Below are 16801 nucleotides of genomic sequence, written 5' to 3' on the forward strand. Positions count from 1 at the left end.
ATATTTCCATGAAAATATTGGCCACAACCGGAGATAAGAGAGAACCCATTGGGTGCCTTCAGTTTTTCTTGTAAAATGATGGTGAATATGTATGTCTTAGCATTTGCTATTAAAATATGAAATAATTATTCTTTATTATATTAAATATTTATTTTTTTATTCTTAGTTTTTTCGGTAAAGTCACGTTGAAGAGAAACAACAAAATAATAAAATATATATAAAACAATAAAAAATTCTCACGACGTTTCGACCATAACTCAAACGGTCATTTTCAGGTGTGTTGGTTTGCATAAATATATTTTTAAACGGCGCATTTATTTATTTATAAAAAACGTTAGCGTCACGCGCAGCGATTTGGCAGTTTGCCCAGGACTAGTCCATCTATATTTTTTGAAAAGAGGAGGGGGGAGACGAAATTTTTTATAATGTATGCTGTCTGAAAGCCACTGTAAGCGTGAACAATCAATTAAGCACTGAAATGGTTTATCAAATCTTTCCAATGATTGCTAAGATAGAATCCATCTTCTCGGTTGAAATTGTCTCTGTGCTTGTATATGTGGATAGCCTCATGAACGAATCTCTCATGGAAGCCAGATGGCTTACAAAGAACCTCCGTCTTGGAAAAGTCAATGGCATGTGAGCCTACTGAATTAGAACAATGATCTGCTACGGCCGAGGTGTTGGTCCTACCGTGTTTAAGGTCTGCTTTATGTTCACGAATGCGGTCCGAGACATGGCGTTTGGTTTCTCCAATGTAACTACTACCACAGAGGCAACTTAGTTTGTAGACACCAGGGTATTGTATGTCCGGAATCACATCTTTTACAGACGGAACCAGATCACGGATTTTATGTAATGTGTTGAAACGGACCTGGATCTTGTGTTTATTCAAGATTTTGGAGATCTTTTTTGTGATCCCAGCAATGTAGGGTAAAGTGATGGTTTTGAAAAGCTCCTCAAGAGGGTTCTTCTTCATGGTTTGAGTGATAGCTTTGCGGATTGTATAGTCGGAGTAACCATTAGCCCTAAGAGCTTGGTGTACGTGCTTGAGTAAATGCGCCGTTTAAAAATAAATTTATGCAAACCAACACACCTGAAGATGACCGTTTGAGTTATGGTCGAAACGTCGTGAGAATTTTTTATTGTTTTATATATATTTTATTATTTTGTTGTTTCTCTTCAACGTGACTTTACCGAAAAAACTAAGAACATGAATTACTGCAGTCACGAAAGCTTTAAATCAAAATTATTTTTTTATTAGATACTAGCTGTACCCGGCCACGCGTTGCTGTGGCTCAGTCTGGTTAAATGGCAAAGAAAGAAAAGAGAAAGCGCACGTTTCTAAAATATTTAATTTCACAATGCTTGTGGGTATACAATAGTTTGTGTTGTTCCATTGTCTGTGTAGATATAGAGATTGTCTGGTTTGCCGACTCTAGAACACGCAACATATAATTGTCCATGTGAGAAGCAATCCGTGTCTAGATCTAAACCGCACAATTCTAAAGATTGGCCCTGAGCTTTGTTGATGGTGATTGCAAACGCCAATCGAATTGGGAATTGCAATCTCTTAAATTGAAATGGCATATCCGTTGGAATCATAGGAATGCGAGGAATGAGGACATCTTCACCTTTGAAAGGTCCTGTCAAGATTGTTGCTTCAACGACGTCGCTCATTAATTGTTTTACTGCAAGCCGCGTGCCGTTGCAAAGCTTTGGCTGGTTGATATTTCGCAACATGATAATTGGCACGCCGATTTTCAATTGCAGTACGTGCGGTGGCATCCCTGGCAGATCGAGTGAATTCAAAAATTATTTAGGATAATTAACCGCTTCATCTGCTTCCACAACAGTGTCGACGGACTTGTATGTGACTGCCTCGCTTTGAATGTTAGACTGAATAATATTCAATTCTAGATTTGAAGCTTTCGTGACTGCAAGGATCCATACTCTTTGGTTCTATTCGGTAAAGTCACGTAGGTAAAACATTTAAACAACAAAAATCACGACGTTTCGGCCACAACACAAGCGGCCTTCATCAGGTGAAGGGACCAGCCTGTCTCGAAGAATGCGCTGGAATGAAACAGAGCCAAGCTCAGACTACGACCATTAAGCTGTGTGAGAGGGATTAAGGTGCCTCGACAAAGGAATTAGCATAAAAATTAGCATTTGATTGGCGGACTTAGCATGATGAAAGGTGTAGCACGCGGCAGTGCACCTTTAAGCTGTGTGGCCGCTTGTGTTGTGGCCGAAACGTCGTGATTTTTGTTGTTTTATTTTTTTACCTACGTGACTTTACCGAATAGAACCAAAGAGTATGGATCCTTGCAGTCACGAAAGCTTCAAATCTAGAATTGATAGCCTCTACGGGGAGGGTTTTCACCTATCTGTTAGAGCTTTTAACAGACAATGGGACAAGAAGTCACAGCTCATCGAGACGCTGACCTTCCTCAAAAGATGCCGCGACCACAAGGTAATACCCATCGCCTTCACACTCACTTCTGCTGCTGTGTCCTCACCGAACTCTAAACAGATTCTGTTTAAGGCCAGCCTCTCTTCAATCTCAGAGAGGATAAGACTACTCCGTTTTGTACTCGATACTTTAGACAGGACTCTCCTACAAGCTCATTTAACGTTAACACAAAACATGTCACCTTCTGATTGGAACCACGTAGACAACATGACTCTTCTTCTGCCGATTCACTTTCAATCAATTGCAAAGCTAACCTAATTGCTAAATTCAATCACCTATCAAAGAAAAACCCGGTTCCACAGATCACAAAACTAGACGCTAACAAAATTGTTATCAATCAGAGTAGCACCCCGATTTCAGACAATCTGAAAACAGTATTGGCTAAAGGACCAAATTTCGCTGTCACCCCAAAACATATACCGATAGATGATATAATTTCTCAGGTCGATGTAGCGCTCAAAGGTATAGGACAGATCCAAGCAGACGTCGTGAGAGCTGAAATAGCCACTATTAAGAATGCTAAGAAACCCGTTAGCAACATCAGCAAAGATGAACGCTCTGAACTCGCGAAATTAAAAGAGAGACATGATATAGTCATCCTCTCAGCCGACAAGGGCAATGCCACTGCAATTATGGATAAAAACTCATACAACAATAAAATTCAGTACCTACTCAATGATGGTAGTTACTCAAAAATTTAAAATGACCCTACCAATAGTCTAAACGTCCCTCCCTAAAACCTTCTGCTGCAAGACCCCCTAGATTCTATGGTCTTCCCAAGATTAATAAAGAAGGCACCCCACTTCGACCCATCGCATCCACGATCAACTCCCCTACCTATAGACTAGCCCGTTTTCTGTCAGATACCTTGCTGCCTGTCACTGGCAAGACCGCCTCAGCAGTACTTAACTCAGCCCAATTGGCTATATGGTCAAAGACGTTGTACTGTCCCCTGACTATATCCTTGTCAGCTTCGATGTGGTCTCTTTGTTCACCACGGTCCCAGTACCTGATACCATTGAAATAATTGAAAATTTGGTCCAACATGGACTAGACCCTGACACACCTGCACTGGTTAGGCACTGCCTATCCATCTGTAAAAGATATGTTCCAGACATACAGTACCCGGGCGTCTACAAACTAAGTTGCCTCTGTGGTAGCAGCTACATTGGAGAAACCAAACGACATATCTCAGACCGCATCCGTGAACATAAAGCAGACTTGAAACACGGTAGGACGAACACCTCAGCCGTGGCAGATCACTGTTATTATTCAGTGGGCTCACTTGACATTGACTTCTCCAAGACGGAGGTTCTCTGCAAGCCACCTGGCTACCATGAGAGATCCGTTCATGAGGCTATCCACATATACAAACACAGAGACAATTTCAACCGAGAAGATGGATTCCGGCTTAGAAAACCATTGGAAAGACGTTATAAACCATTTCGGTTTTTGATTGATTGTATTTTGCGGTGACTTTCAGACTGCAGTCCATTTGCTGGCACTGCCTCTTAGTACCTTTCACACGACGGTCAATAGTTTAGTTTATAGCATTTTGCATAATAATAAATAGTATAACAGTGTAATGTTAAATATAATTCATAAGGCAATATATAGTACCGTAATTGTATAGTGAATATACAGCAGTGTGGTATACAGTAGGGTTAGTAGAATAATACGTAGTGTAATACTACAAGTCTAATATTTTATAGTCTAAAGTATAGGGTAGTATATAGTAACGCATTGTATAATTCAAGGGTGGGGTTTGTCTATGTATACGATATCATACAATGTAGTTTAGATTGGAAGGTATAATATTGTAATGTATAGTAGTCTAGTTTGTAGCATAGTTATAACGCAACACAGGACAGAGCAGCGCACCGTGGCTGTTTCCTCCTCTTCCCCCCCTCCTCCGTTCCGAACATAGATGGACTCGTCCGTCTGAACAAAGCTCGTCGCTCTCCGTGGTGTTAATCCCTCATACTAACATCATGCTAATCCCCCAGTTACATGCTAATTTACTGTTGATATGTAAACTCCTCTCCCCCCTCCTCCGTTCCGTACATAGATGGACTCGTCCGTCTGAACAAAACTCGTCGCTCTCCGTGGTGCTCATCCATCACACCAACATCATGCTAATCCCCCAGTTACATGCTAATTCATATGTAAACTCCTTTGTCAAGATGCTCTGTTCCTCCCACACAGCTTAAAAGACGCTTCCAAGCTTGGCAGGGTTCACTCAAGCGCTGTCTTCCGGACAGTCCTGTTTCTTCACCTGAGGAAGGCTACTTGTGTTGTGGCCGAAACGTCGTGAGAATTTTATTCTGTTATTTTTTTTGTTTATTATTTTATCTCCATTCAACGTGACTTTACCGAAAGAACCCAGAAGAGATTCCACACTGCCCACCAGGGATTATTTGTCTGTCTGTCTGTCGTGCATAGCCGGAATTACATCCGCATAATTTGACTGCCATCTAGTGGGTAATGACAGTTTTATGCTCTATAGCAGTCAAGTACGGCTAATGATTCTGAGCACATACGTACATCATCAAACACTTGCATCAGTGACTTCAAACTTTCGTTGACTGCAGGAATTCATATTATTTGGTTCTTTCGGTAAAGTCACGTAGATGGAAAATGAAAAAATGTTTCATAAGAGCCAAAAACTTGGAGTGCATAATGTCAGCAGTATTAGTTCAATACAAAGCAAGCTATGGGCTCGCTTCGACATTCAGTGTCTCATCAGCAGTCAGGCTTGCCCCAACCAACGTTGGTGAATCGCAAGATACTAAAGATGCTAATAAGCAAAGACGCCCCACCCCCGATAACTTCAAGATAATGGGCCCGAGTTTTCACGCAAAATGGTATAGTGTACTGTAATGTATTCTGATATAAAGTACACATTACTCAATTGGGATTATACATAGCCACCCCCCTATTGTGAAAACTGGCAGGACCCTCCTGAAAAAGAGCCACGAGGCTCACTCAGTGAGGCAGCGGCGGCCCTGGACCCGCTGCTGCCAGCAATCGGCGCCCCCAAACCCCAGGGGCAGATCGAGGCTGAGTTTTTTTGGTAAACTGGGAAACATTTTGCCCCTATTTTGCGTTCAAAGATATTTATTTATTTATTTAAAGAGGCATAATTATTCGGTTTGTCCGTCCGTCTGTCCAATTAATCAATTGTCAGAAATGTTGAGAAATTAGTTACAGGTTTTTTTTCCTCGAATTTGGCACCCCACTTAACTTTACGCCCTAGACGACCGCCTAGATAGCCTACATGGACGTGTCGCGCCTGCAGTGAGGCTTTCCTGGGTAAACAAGCCTCATAATTATAGATTTAAAGCTTTCGTGACTGCTAGGATCCATGCTCTTTGGTTCTATTGGGTAAAGTCACGTAGGTGAAAATAAAATAACAAAAAATCACGACGTTTTGGTCACAACACAAGCGGCCTTCATCAGGTGAAGGGACGAGACTGTCTGGAGGACAGCGCTGGAGTGGAAGAAGCCACGCTTAGATCACGACCTTTAAGCTGTGTGAGAAGAAAAAGACCAAGCGCCTTGACAAAGGAATTAGCATATAATTTAGCATTGAAATGGCTCATTGAAATAGCTAAGTTAAAGTATACACATCCACAGAGTTACCCCTTGACAAAGGAATTAGCATTGAATTTAGCATTGAAATAGCTGAGTGATTAGCTTGTAACTGATCTCAGAGAGGATAAGGCTACTCCGATTTGAACTCGATACTTTAGACAGGACTCTCCTACAAGCTCATTTAATGTTAACACAAAAAATGTCAACTTCTGATTGGAATCACGTAGACAACATGACTGCTTCTTCTGCTGAGTCACTGTCAGTCAAATATAAAGCTAATCTGATTTCTAAATTCAACCACCTATCAAAGAAGAACCCAGTTCCACATATAACAAAACTAGATGTTAACAAAATCGTCATTAATCAGAGTAGCACCCCGATTTCGGACAATCTGAAAACAGTACTGGAAAGATGTTCTAAATCGAACTAAACATTAAACTAATTTCAATGGTACAGTATATTTTTTCAAGTAGTGGTACCCCAAACTTTCGCAGCTCTCATAAATTCCCCCTTTTCACACCATCAATAGGTAAACTCCCCCTCCCCCCTTCCCCCCCCCGCGCCAAACTGCAAGTCCACCGGCACGTACATCACCTCTTTCCTAAAATCCGCCAATCAAATGCTAATTTTTATGCTAATTTCTTTGTCAGAACACCTTGTTTGCTCGCACACAGGTCGGATATCTGAGCGTGGTTGTGTTTCGCTAAATTCTCCTGTTTGATGAGTACTAGGTGCCTCGGTGAATGCATATGCTCTAACTTTAACACAGCTATTTCTGTGACCAGTTACAAGCTAATCACTCAGCTATTTCAATGCTAAATTCTATGCTAATTCCTTTGTCAAGGGGTACCTCTGCGGATGTGTATACTTTAACTTAGCTATTTCAATGAGCCATTTCAATGCTAAATTATATGCTAATTCCTTTGTCAAGGTGCTTGGTCTTTTTCTTCTCACACAGCTTAAAGGTCGTGATCTAAGCGTGGCTTCTTCCACTCCAGCGCTGTCCTCCAGACAGTCTCGTCCCTTCACCTGATGAAGGCCGCTTGTGTGGTGGCCGAAACGTCGTGATTTTTTGTTATTTTATTTTCACCTACGTGACTTTACCCAATAGAACCAAAGAGTATGGATCCTAGCAGTCACGAAAGCTTTAAATCTAGAAAAGATTGACAGTTCTTTTGTGTTTCTTCCATTTGCGAATAATCGCACCAACTGTTGTCACCTTCTCACCAAGCTGCTTGGCAATGGTCTTGTAGCCCATTCCAGCCTTGTGTAGGTCTACAATCTTGTCCCTGACATCCTTGGATCGCTCTTTTGTCTTGGCCACGGTGGAGAGTTTGGAATCTGATTGATTGATTGCTTCTGTGGACAGGTACCTTTTATACAGGTAACAAGCTGAGATTAGGAGCACTCCCTTTAAGAGTGTGCTCCTAATCTCAGCTCGTTACCAGTATGAAAGACACCTGGGGGCCAGAAATCTTTCTCATTGAGAGAGGGTCAAATACTTATTTCCCTCATTAAAATGCAAATCAATTTATAACATTTTTGACATGCATTTTTCTGGATTTTTTGTGTGTGATTATGTCTCTCACTGTTCAAATACACCTACCATTAAAATTATAGACTGATCATTTCTTTGTCAGTGGGCAAACGTACAAAATCAGCAGGGGATCAAATACTTTGTTCCCTCACTGTATATCATGTGTGTGCCAGGTGAATGATATCTGGTGAGTGGTGAGTGCCCGCATGGTGAGCGGTGTCTGGCGATGGGTCAGTTGTCATGCATGTGAGGTCACGCCACCTTATCCGTCCTCTAGTGTGTGTGTCAATAATAACAATGTCAACTTTCAACACGCTGCTACCGCACATCACTTGCTCGCTCTCGCAGAGAGGACAACGACTCGGAGGCGCGAGGAGGAACCACAGATGAGCGGGAAGGCAGCAGCCAGGCGACGAGTCGGCGCCAACGATTGCCCAAGCTCTGCGGTCCTCTACAGTTTGAGGTGGTGTGGGCCAATTATTGTGGGAGGAAACCGGAGCACCTGAAGAATAACTAAATAAAAAAATGTTTACCAGGTGAAGCTCACTCAGCTATACAGCTCTTTTTTTGCAGAAACGACCTGGCCCCAAATGATAGCTCAACGAAGTGGCTTATCTTGTGGAAATTTACAGCAGTCAAATACTCAAAACGCTCGTTTATTTTGTATCTGAGGAGGTAAAAACCGGAGGACTCGGAAAAAATCCACGCGACCACGGGGAGACAGAGACATGCAAATTCCGAATATACAGCAGGCGTCTGGGTCGGGATCGAATCCACGACCTCCTGTATACCTTGCGAGGTAGTTAACATCTCACCACCGTGGCGCCCATGCGTGCGAAGGGGGCAAACACTCAATCCCATGCAGTCCACATTCTTCCTTTACCGCCTTCTCCTGGCATAGCCAGGGCATGGCACCTCCTCGACGCCCACGGCAAGGGAGTTTCACAACATCGAAGTGCGGTGATCCACCGACCCTCGCTGCTGCCTCCACAGTGCAGCAGCCACGTGCAGCAGCGTAGCCGCCAGCGCCCAGCTTTTGTTGTGTGCGTGTGTATACAGGAGACGGTAAAAACGAGGCATGACCAAATAATAAATGAAATTGTAAATTCTGAATCGTGACGAATTAAATTACTGGTGGGCTACATAACTGCTTCCCTACGAACCATCCGCCAGCAGCAGGTCTAACGATCTTCTTTGGTTCTTTCGGTAATGTCACGTAGAATGAGAATAAAATAATAAATTGATAAAATAACACAATAATATTCTCACGACGTGTCGGCCACAACACAAGCGCCTTCATCAGGTCAAGGGACGAGACTGTCTGGAGGACAGCGCTGGAGTGAAAAAGCCACGCTCAGATCGCGACCTTTAAGCTGTGTGAGAAGAAACAAAGCGCCTTGACAAAGGAATTAGCATAGAATTTAGCATTGAAATGGCTGAGTGATTAGCTTGTGACTGGTCACAAGCTAATCACTCCAGCGCTGTCCTCCAGACAGTCTCATCCCTTCACCTGATGAAGGCGCTTGTGTTGTGGCCGAAACGTCGTGAGAATATTATTGTGTTATTTTATTTTATCAATGTATTATTTTATTCTCATTCTACATGACTTTACCGAAAGAACCAAAGAAGATGAATCCTTGCAGTCACGAAAGCTTTAAATCGAAATTTAACCACCTCTACGGGGAGGGATTCCACACAACCTTAAGATCATTCAACAGACTCCGGGATTAGAAGGCTCAACTAATCGAGTCTCTCACCTTTCAGAAGAGATGCCGCGACTCTAAGGTAATACCAACCGCATTTACACTAACCTCTGCTGCTGCAACTTCTCTCAATGCAAAACGAATTCTAGCTAGAACTAGCTTCGCTCTTATCTCGGAATTCGCCTAGTTATTTCAATGCTAAATTCTCCTGTTTGATTTGTACTAGGTGCCTCTGTGAATGTATATGCTCTGACTTTAACATAGCTATTTCTGTGACCAGTTATAAGCTAATCACTCAGCTATTTCAATGCTAAATTCTATGCTAATTCCTTTGTCAAGGGGTGCCTCTGCGGATGTGTATGCTTTAACTTTAACATAGCCATTTCTGTGACCAGTCACAAGCTAATCACTCAGCCATTTCAATGCTAAATTATATGCTAATTCCTTTGTCAAGGCGCTTTGTTTCTTCTCACACAGCTTAAAGGTCGCAATCTGAGCATGGTTTTTTCACTCCAGCGCTGTCCTCCAGACAGTCTCGTCCCTTCACCTGATGAAGGCCGCTTGTGTTGTGGCCGAAACGTCGTGAGAATATTATTGTGTTATTTTATTTTGTCAATTTATTATTTTATTCTCATTCTACGTGACTTTACCGAAATAACCAAAAAAGATGAATCCTTGCAGTCACGAAAGCTTTAAATAGAGGTCTAGCGATGTTTTCAATCTCAGATAATTGTAATGTTTTACATTTCCATGCATTCGTTTTCCTTCTTCAGCACGCAACTTCATACCATAGGGCGCATTGCATTTCGGACCAACACCACCTGACCAGTGAATTAAAACATGTACACCTGGCCCTCAAAAGGAATGGATACTCTGACCGTACCATCCGCGAAGCTGTTTCTCCCTCCATACAGAAACAACCACTTGATACTCCGGTCAAAACCATCACACTACCATATATTGCATGCGTTACTAAAAAGATTTCCAAAATTCTAAATAAACACAAGATCTAGTTCCGTTTCAATACAGTACATAAAATTCGTGATCTGATCCCATCCGTGAAGGATGTCATTCATGACTCACAGTACCCCGGGGTTTTACAAATTGAGTTGTACCTGCGGTGATTGCTATATCGGGGAGACGAAGCGACATGTCTCTGACCGCATTCGCGAGCACAAATCAGATTTGAAACACGGCAGAACGAATTTTTCTGCCGTGGCTGATCACTGTTACAACACTGTGGGTGATCACGATATAATTTTCTCCGACACCAAGGTTCTTTGGAAACCCACAGGTTTTTTTTTTTATCAGAGATTTGTTCACGAGGCAATTCAGATCTACAAACACAGACACAATTTCAACCCGAGAAGATGGTTTCAAATTAAGCAACCATTGGAAAGATGTTCTAAATCGAACCAAACATTAAACTAATTTTCATTGGTGCAGTATATTTTTTCAAGTAGTGGTACCCCAAACTTTCGCAGCACAGGCGCGTGCACTGCCGGTGCCGATCACTGTGCTACACCTTTCATCATGATAAGTCCGCCAATCAAATGCTAATTTTTACGCTAATTCCTTTGTCAAGGCACCTTAATCCCTCTCACGCAGCTTAAAGGTGCACTGCCGCGTGCTACACCTTTCATCATGCTAAGTCCGCCAATCAAATGCTATTTTTTATGCTAATTCCTTTGTCGAGGCACCTTAATCCCTCTCACACAGCTTAAAGGTCGTAGTCTGAGCTTGGCTCTGTTTCACTCCAGCGCAGTCTTCGAGACAGGCTGGTCCCTTCACCTGATGAAGGCCGCTTGTGTTGTGGCCGAAACGTCGTGATTTTTGTTGTTTTATGTTTTTTACCTACGTGACTTTACCGAATAGAACCAAAGAATACGAAATGGAATCGTAAAATATTTAGTATAGCGTGTGTTGCTTTTACGTCCAACAGATGGCGCTGTTATTCAAAAAAGCATATTTTTACCGAAAAAGCCAATGAGTATATTTTTCTTCTTCTTTGGTTCTTTCGGTAAAGTCACGTAGAATGAGAATAAAATAATAAATTGATAAAACAAAATAACACAATAATACCTGTCACAGGTGTGACATCTATATAATAGTAGGTATATAAAAAATATAGTAGGTATATAAAACATAGTAGGTATATAGAAACATGCGTGCATTCGAATGCAACGTTGTGTCAAAATTTCAAAGCAATCGGTGAAGAACATTCGGAGATTTAAGATTTTGAACAAACGAGCATTTAAATTTTTATTCATATAGAAGATTAACTCAATAATGTGGGAGCTGGAGAACATCCCTGTCCCACATACAGAGGGAAAAAAATATTTGATCCCCTGCTTATTTTGTACGTTTGCCCACTGACAAATAAATGATCAGTCTATAATTTTAATGGTAGGTTTATTTGAACAGTGAGAGACAGAATAACAACAACAAAATCCAGAAAAACGCATGTCAAAAATCTTATAAATTGATTTGCATTTTAATGATGGAAATAAGTATTTGAGCCCTCTGCAAAACATGACTTAGTACTTGGTGGCAAAACCCTTGTTGGCAATCACAGAGGTCAGACGTTTCTTGTAGTTGGCCACCAGGTTTGCACACATCTCAAGAGGGATTTTGTCCCACTCCTCTTTGCAGATCTTCTCCAAGTCATTAAGGTTTCGAGGCTGACGTTTGGCAACTCGAACCTTCAGCTACCTCCACAGATTTTCTATGGGATTAAGGTCTGGAGACTGGCTAGGACACTCCAGGACCTTAATGTGCTTCTTCTTGAGCCACTCCTTTGTTGCCTTGGCCGTGTGTTTTGGGTCATTGTCATGCTGGAATACCCATCCACGACCCATTTTCAATGCCCTGGCTGAGGGAAGGAGGTTCTCACCCAAAATTTGACGGTACATGGCCCCGTCCATCGTCCCTTTGATGCGGTGAAGTTGTCCTGTCCCCTTAGCAGAAAAACACCCCCAAAGCATAATGTTTTACCTCCATGTTTGACGGTGGGGATGGTGTTCTTGGGGTCATAGGCAGCATTCCTCCTCCTCCAAACACGGCGAGTTGAGTTGATGCCAAAGAGCTCCATTCTGGTCTCATCTGACCACAACACTTTCACCCAGTTGTCCTCTGAATCATTCAGATGTTCATTGGCAAACTTCAGACAGGCATGTATATGTGCTTTCTTGAGCAGGGGGACCTTGCGGGCGCTGCAGGATTTTAGTCCTTCACGGCAATTGTTTTTTTGATGACTATGGTCCCAGCTGCCTTGAGATCATTGACAAGATTCTCCCGTGTAGTTCTGGGCTGATTACTCACTGTTATCATGATCATTGCAACTCCACGAGGTGAGATCTCGCATGGAGCCCCAGGCCGAAGGAGATTGGCAGTTCTTTTGTGTTTCTTCCATTTGCGAATAATCGCACCAACTGTTGTCACCTTCTCACCAAGCTGCTTGGCAATGGTCTTGTAGCCCATTCCAGCCTTGTGTAGGTCTACAATCTTGTCCCTGACATCCTTGGAGAGCTCTTTGGTCTTTGGCCATGGTGGAGAGTTTGGAATCTGATTGATTGCTTGTGGACAGGTGTCTTTTATACAGGTAACAAGCTGAGATTAGGAGCACTCCCTTTAAGAGTGTGCTCCTAATATCAGCTCGTTACCTGTATAAAAGACACCTGGGAGCCAGAAATCTTTCTGATTGAGAGGGGGTCAAATACTTATTTCCCTCAGTAAAATGCAAATCAATTTATAACATTTTTGACATGCGTTTTTCTGGATTTTTTTGTTGTTATTCTGTCTCTCACTGTTCAACTAAACCTACCATTAAAATTATAGACTGATCATTTCTTTGTCAGTGGGCAAACGTACAAAATCAGCAGGGGATCAAATACTTTTTTCCCCCACTTTATACATACGCTCACACGTACACTCAACACACACTCTCAGCGGTGATGTTAGGACTCATTACAGCTGGCTCTGCCAAACCAAAGAGTTGGGTGGTTCGTTTCACCAGTGCGAGTCGGCGTTTTCAAGCTGTTACTGAAAGTTTTTTTTTCTCACGGAATGTGTTATCTCCGTGTTGTCATAAGTGGGGCTTTCGTCCACTGAGTGTCAACTTACAAATGAGTTGGATCAATGAACGGGCCTCAGGCACGCAGCCTGTTCGTGAAGCGGGGACTGGCCGTAAAGTGTTATGACGGCGAGTTGAAAAATAACGTCGCTTTTTTGCAGCACAGGATTATTAATTATTTCATAGATAGGGTCTCACCTTTATTTATCGGAAGTTTGAATCTTCACGTTTACAGGGCATGCATACGTGACGTAACACTCAGCAAGCAGCCACTCAGCCTGTGCGATGGCGCCAAGTATAAAATTGTTAATGAGCCCCGTTGCAAGAGGTCAATTTGCCTCTTGCCTGTGAGCTGCTGGTGTCAAACATTTTACCGTGTGTAACCCGTTCGTGATGTATAACATTTTTCCCACTCAAATTCACGTGGGCCTTTTTGATCAAATAGCTTTTCAATTTCACTTTCAAGGAAAATCCAAGGCGACTCATTTTTCAGTCACTTCCGTTTATTCGTGTTGTTCAATAAAGTGATTTCTATTTCATGTTACCGGTAACTACCTTGTGATCCCTCCTCCCACACTCCCTCAAACTCTCGAAATTCCTAAGCTTACCCTCTTCTTAAAAATGTCCAACAAAGTCACCGTCATTTATAAACTTGATGATAAAAATGCCTAGAATGAGTCAAATGTGCAAGAGTGACTGGGTTGGTGCCGTGATGATGCAGCAGAGAAGCCCCTAGGGCCTGAGTAGCAATGCAAAAAGAATAGCAATGCAAATTGCTATTCTGATTAGCACGGTTGGCGATGCGAAAGAAATTCAACATACATACATACAAACAAACGAAGTCGAGTCAATGTGAATTATCAAGACAATTTATTCACAGTTGGTAATACATAATATAGGTTTTATACTGGTAGGAACGAAGTTGTAAACTGAGTGTACCAGCCTGCAATAGATTAATGTGTCCGTCCGTCCCCTTTCAATACTTTAACGAAGTGAAATCTCGTGCTGTTCTTAAACATTTACTTATCTTGAACATCGACTTATCTTAAACATTTACTTATCTTAAACATCGACTTATCTTAAACATTTACATATCTTAAACATCGACTTATCTTAAACATCGACTTATCTTAAACATTTACTTATCTTAAACATTTACTTATCTTAAACATTTACTTATCTTAAACATTTACTTATCTTAAACATTTACTTATCTTAAACATTTACTTATCTTAAACATTTACTTATCTTAAACATTTACTTATCTTAAACATTTACTTATCTTAAACATTTACTTATCTTAAACAACGACTTATCTTAAACATCGACTTATCTTAAACATCGACTTATCTTAAACATCGACTTATCTTAAACATCGATTTATCTTAAACATTTACTTATCTTAAACATTTACTTATCTTAAACATCGACTTAAACATCGATTTATCTTAAACATTTACTTGAACATCGATTTATCTTAAACAGACTTATCTTAAACATCGACTTATCAAAAACATCGACTTATTTTAAACATCGATTTATCTTAAACATCGACTTATGTTAAACATCGACTTATCTTCAACATTTACTTATCTTAAACATCGACTTATCTTAAACATTTACTTAAACATCAACTTATCTTAAACATCGACTTATCTTAAACATCGACTTATCATAAACATCGATTTATCTTAAACATTGACTTATGTTAAACATCGACTTATGTTAAGCATCGACTTATCTTCAACATTTACTTATCTTAAACATCGATTTATCTTAAACATCAACTTATCTTAAACATCCACTTATGTTAAACATTGACTTATCTTAAACATCGACTTATCATGAACATCGATTTATCTTAAACATCGACTTATGTTAAACATCGACTTATCTTCAACATTTACTTATCTTAAACATCGACTTATCTTCAACATTTACTTATCTTAAACATCGACTTATCTTACACATTTACTTAAACATCAACTTATCTTAAACATCCACTTATCTTAAACATCCACTTATCTTAAACATTGATTTATCTTAATCATTGACTTATCTTAAACATCTACTTATCTTAAACATCGATTTATCTTCAACATCGACTTATCTTCAACATCGACTTATCTAAAAACATTTACTTATCTTGAATATCGACTTATCTTAAACATCGACTTATCTTAAACATCGACTTATCTTGAACATTTACCTATCTTAAACATCGAATTATCTTAAACATTTACTTATCTTAAACATCGACTTATCTTAAACATCGACTTATACTGGTAGGAACGAAGTTGTAAACTGAGTGTACCAGCCTGCAATAGATTAATGTGTCCGTCCGTCCGTCCCCTTTCAATACTTTAAGTGAAATCTCGTGCTGTTGGGTGTAATAAAATTGCGCAAAATTCCAATGTTCCTACCAGCCCACCCTGCAGGGACCTGTTAAGTTAGATTGCGTAAATATAAATGTGTCATGCAACACACCACCACCCGACACAGTAAGGTTTGTCACGTAAACAGAAATGCCAATTCATTACAAGCACCTCGGTGTGTTGGAGAGCAAATAAACAACATTTACAATCTGAATATGACGTTTGGCCAGTAATTACAAATAGCTTCAACAGGCGACAGCCAGATTTGTGTACAAATTCTCCTGTTTCATTTCTTAAAGAGGGATAGATGTGATGACGTCACTTGTGGGACCTTCTTGTGCGAAGGGGGTGGATGAATGTATGCATATGAATAGCAATGGTTATCCATTGCCGGTTGGGTTATTGATATGTTAATCAACGTACATTATGTATGCACATTATTCTTGTACCTTCTGTTGTTTGAGTGCAATAAAATAACAGTACCTGTTATTGTCTGCATACAGGTGATCCCCATTTATGTATGGTGACCTGTAAGGCATGCATTTAAACAATTACATGAAGATTCACTTCTGAGCAGCACTAATTCTGTAGCTATCCGAATGGTTAAGATTATTTGTATTGATCTCCATTTCGATAGATTCTCTAATTAATCATGGCCAGTAGTAACTAGTTTTGCAGAGAATGTAAAAATTATCAGAATCAATTGAGTGTCCTTGTTGGCATGCATGTTCTGCCACTGCTGACAGTTGTATTTGGGAGTATTTCATATTTCTTCGGTGTTCTTTTAGTCTCATGCTGATCATTCGTCCTGTCTGCTCAACATAGCATTTGGCACAAGTGCAATTCATCGGTTACACACCTTCTGTTGATTGCTTCGTTAATAAATCTTCAGTATCAGATATTAGTTTATGTATTTTATGTACCATGCCAAATCTGACTTGGATGTTTTGTTTTTCAAAAAATGTCACTAGTTAACCATTACTCCCACAATGTACGGTATTTTTTAATAGTTTTAATTTATAACACGAGCTGAAACTGACCAAGCAA

The sequence above is a fragment of the Petromyzon marinus genome, chromosome 24, assembly GCF_048934315.1.
Source record: "Petromyzon marinus isolate PM22_M1 ecotype Great Lakes invasive population chromosome 24, UKy_Petmar_22M1.pri1.0, whole genome shotgun sequence".
Taxonomy (NCBI): Eukaryota; Metazoa; Chordata; class Hyperoartia; order Petromyzontiformes; family Petromyzontidae; genus Petromyzon; species Petromyzon marinus.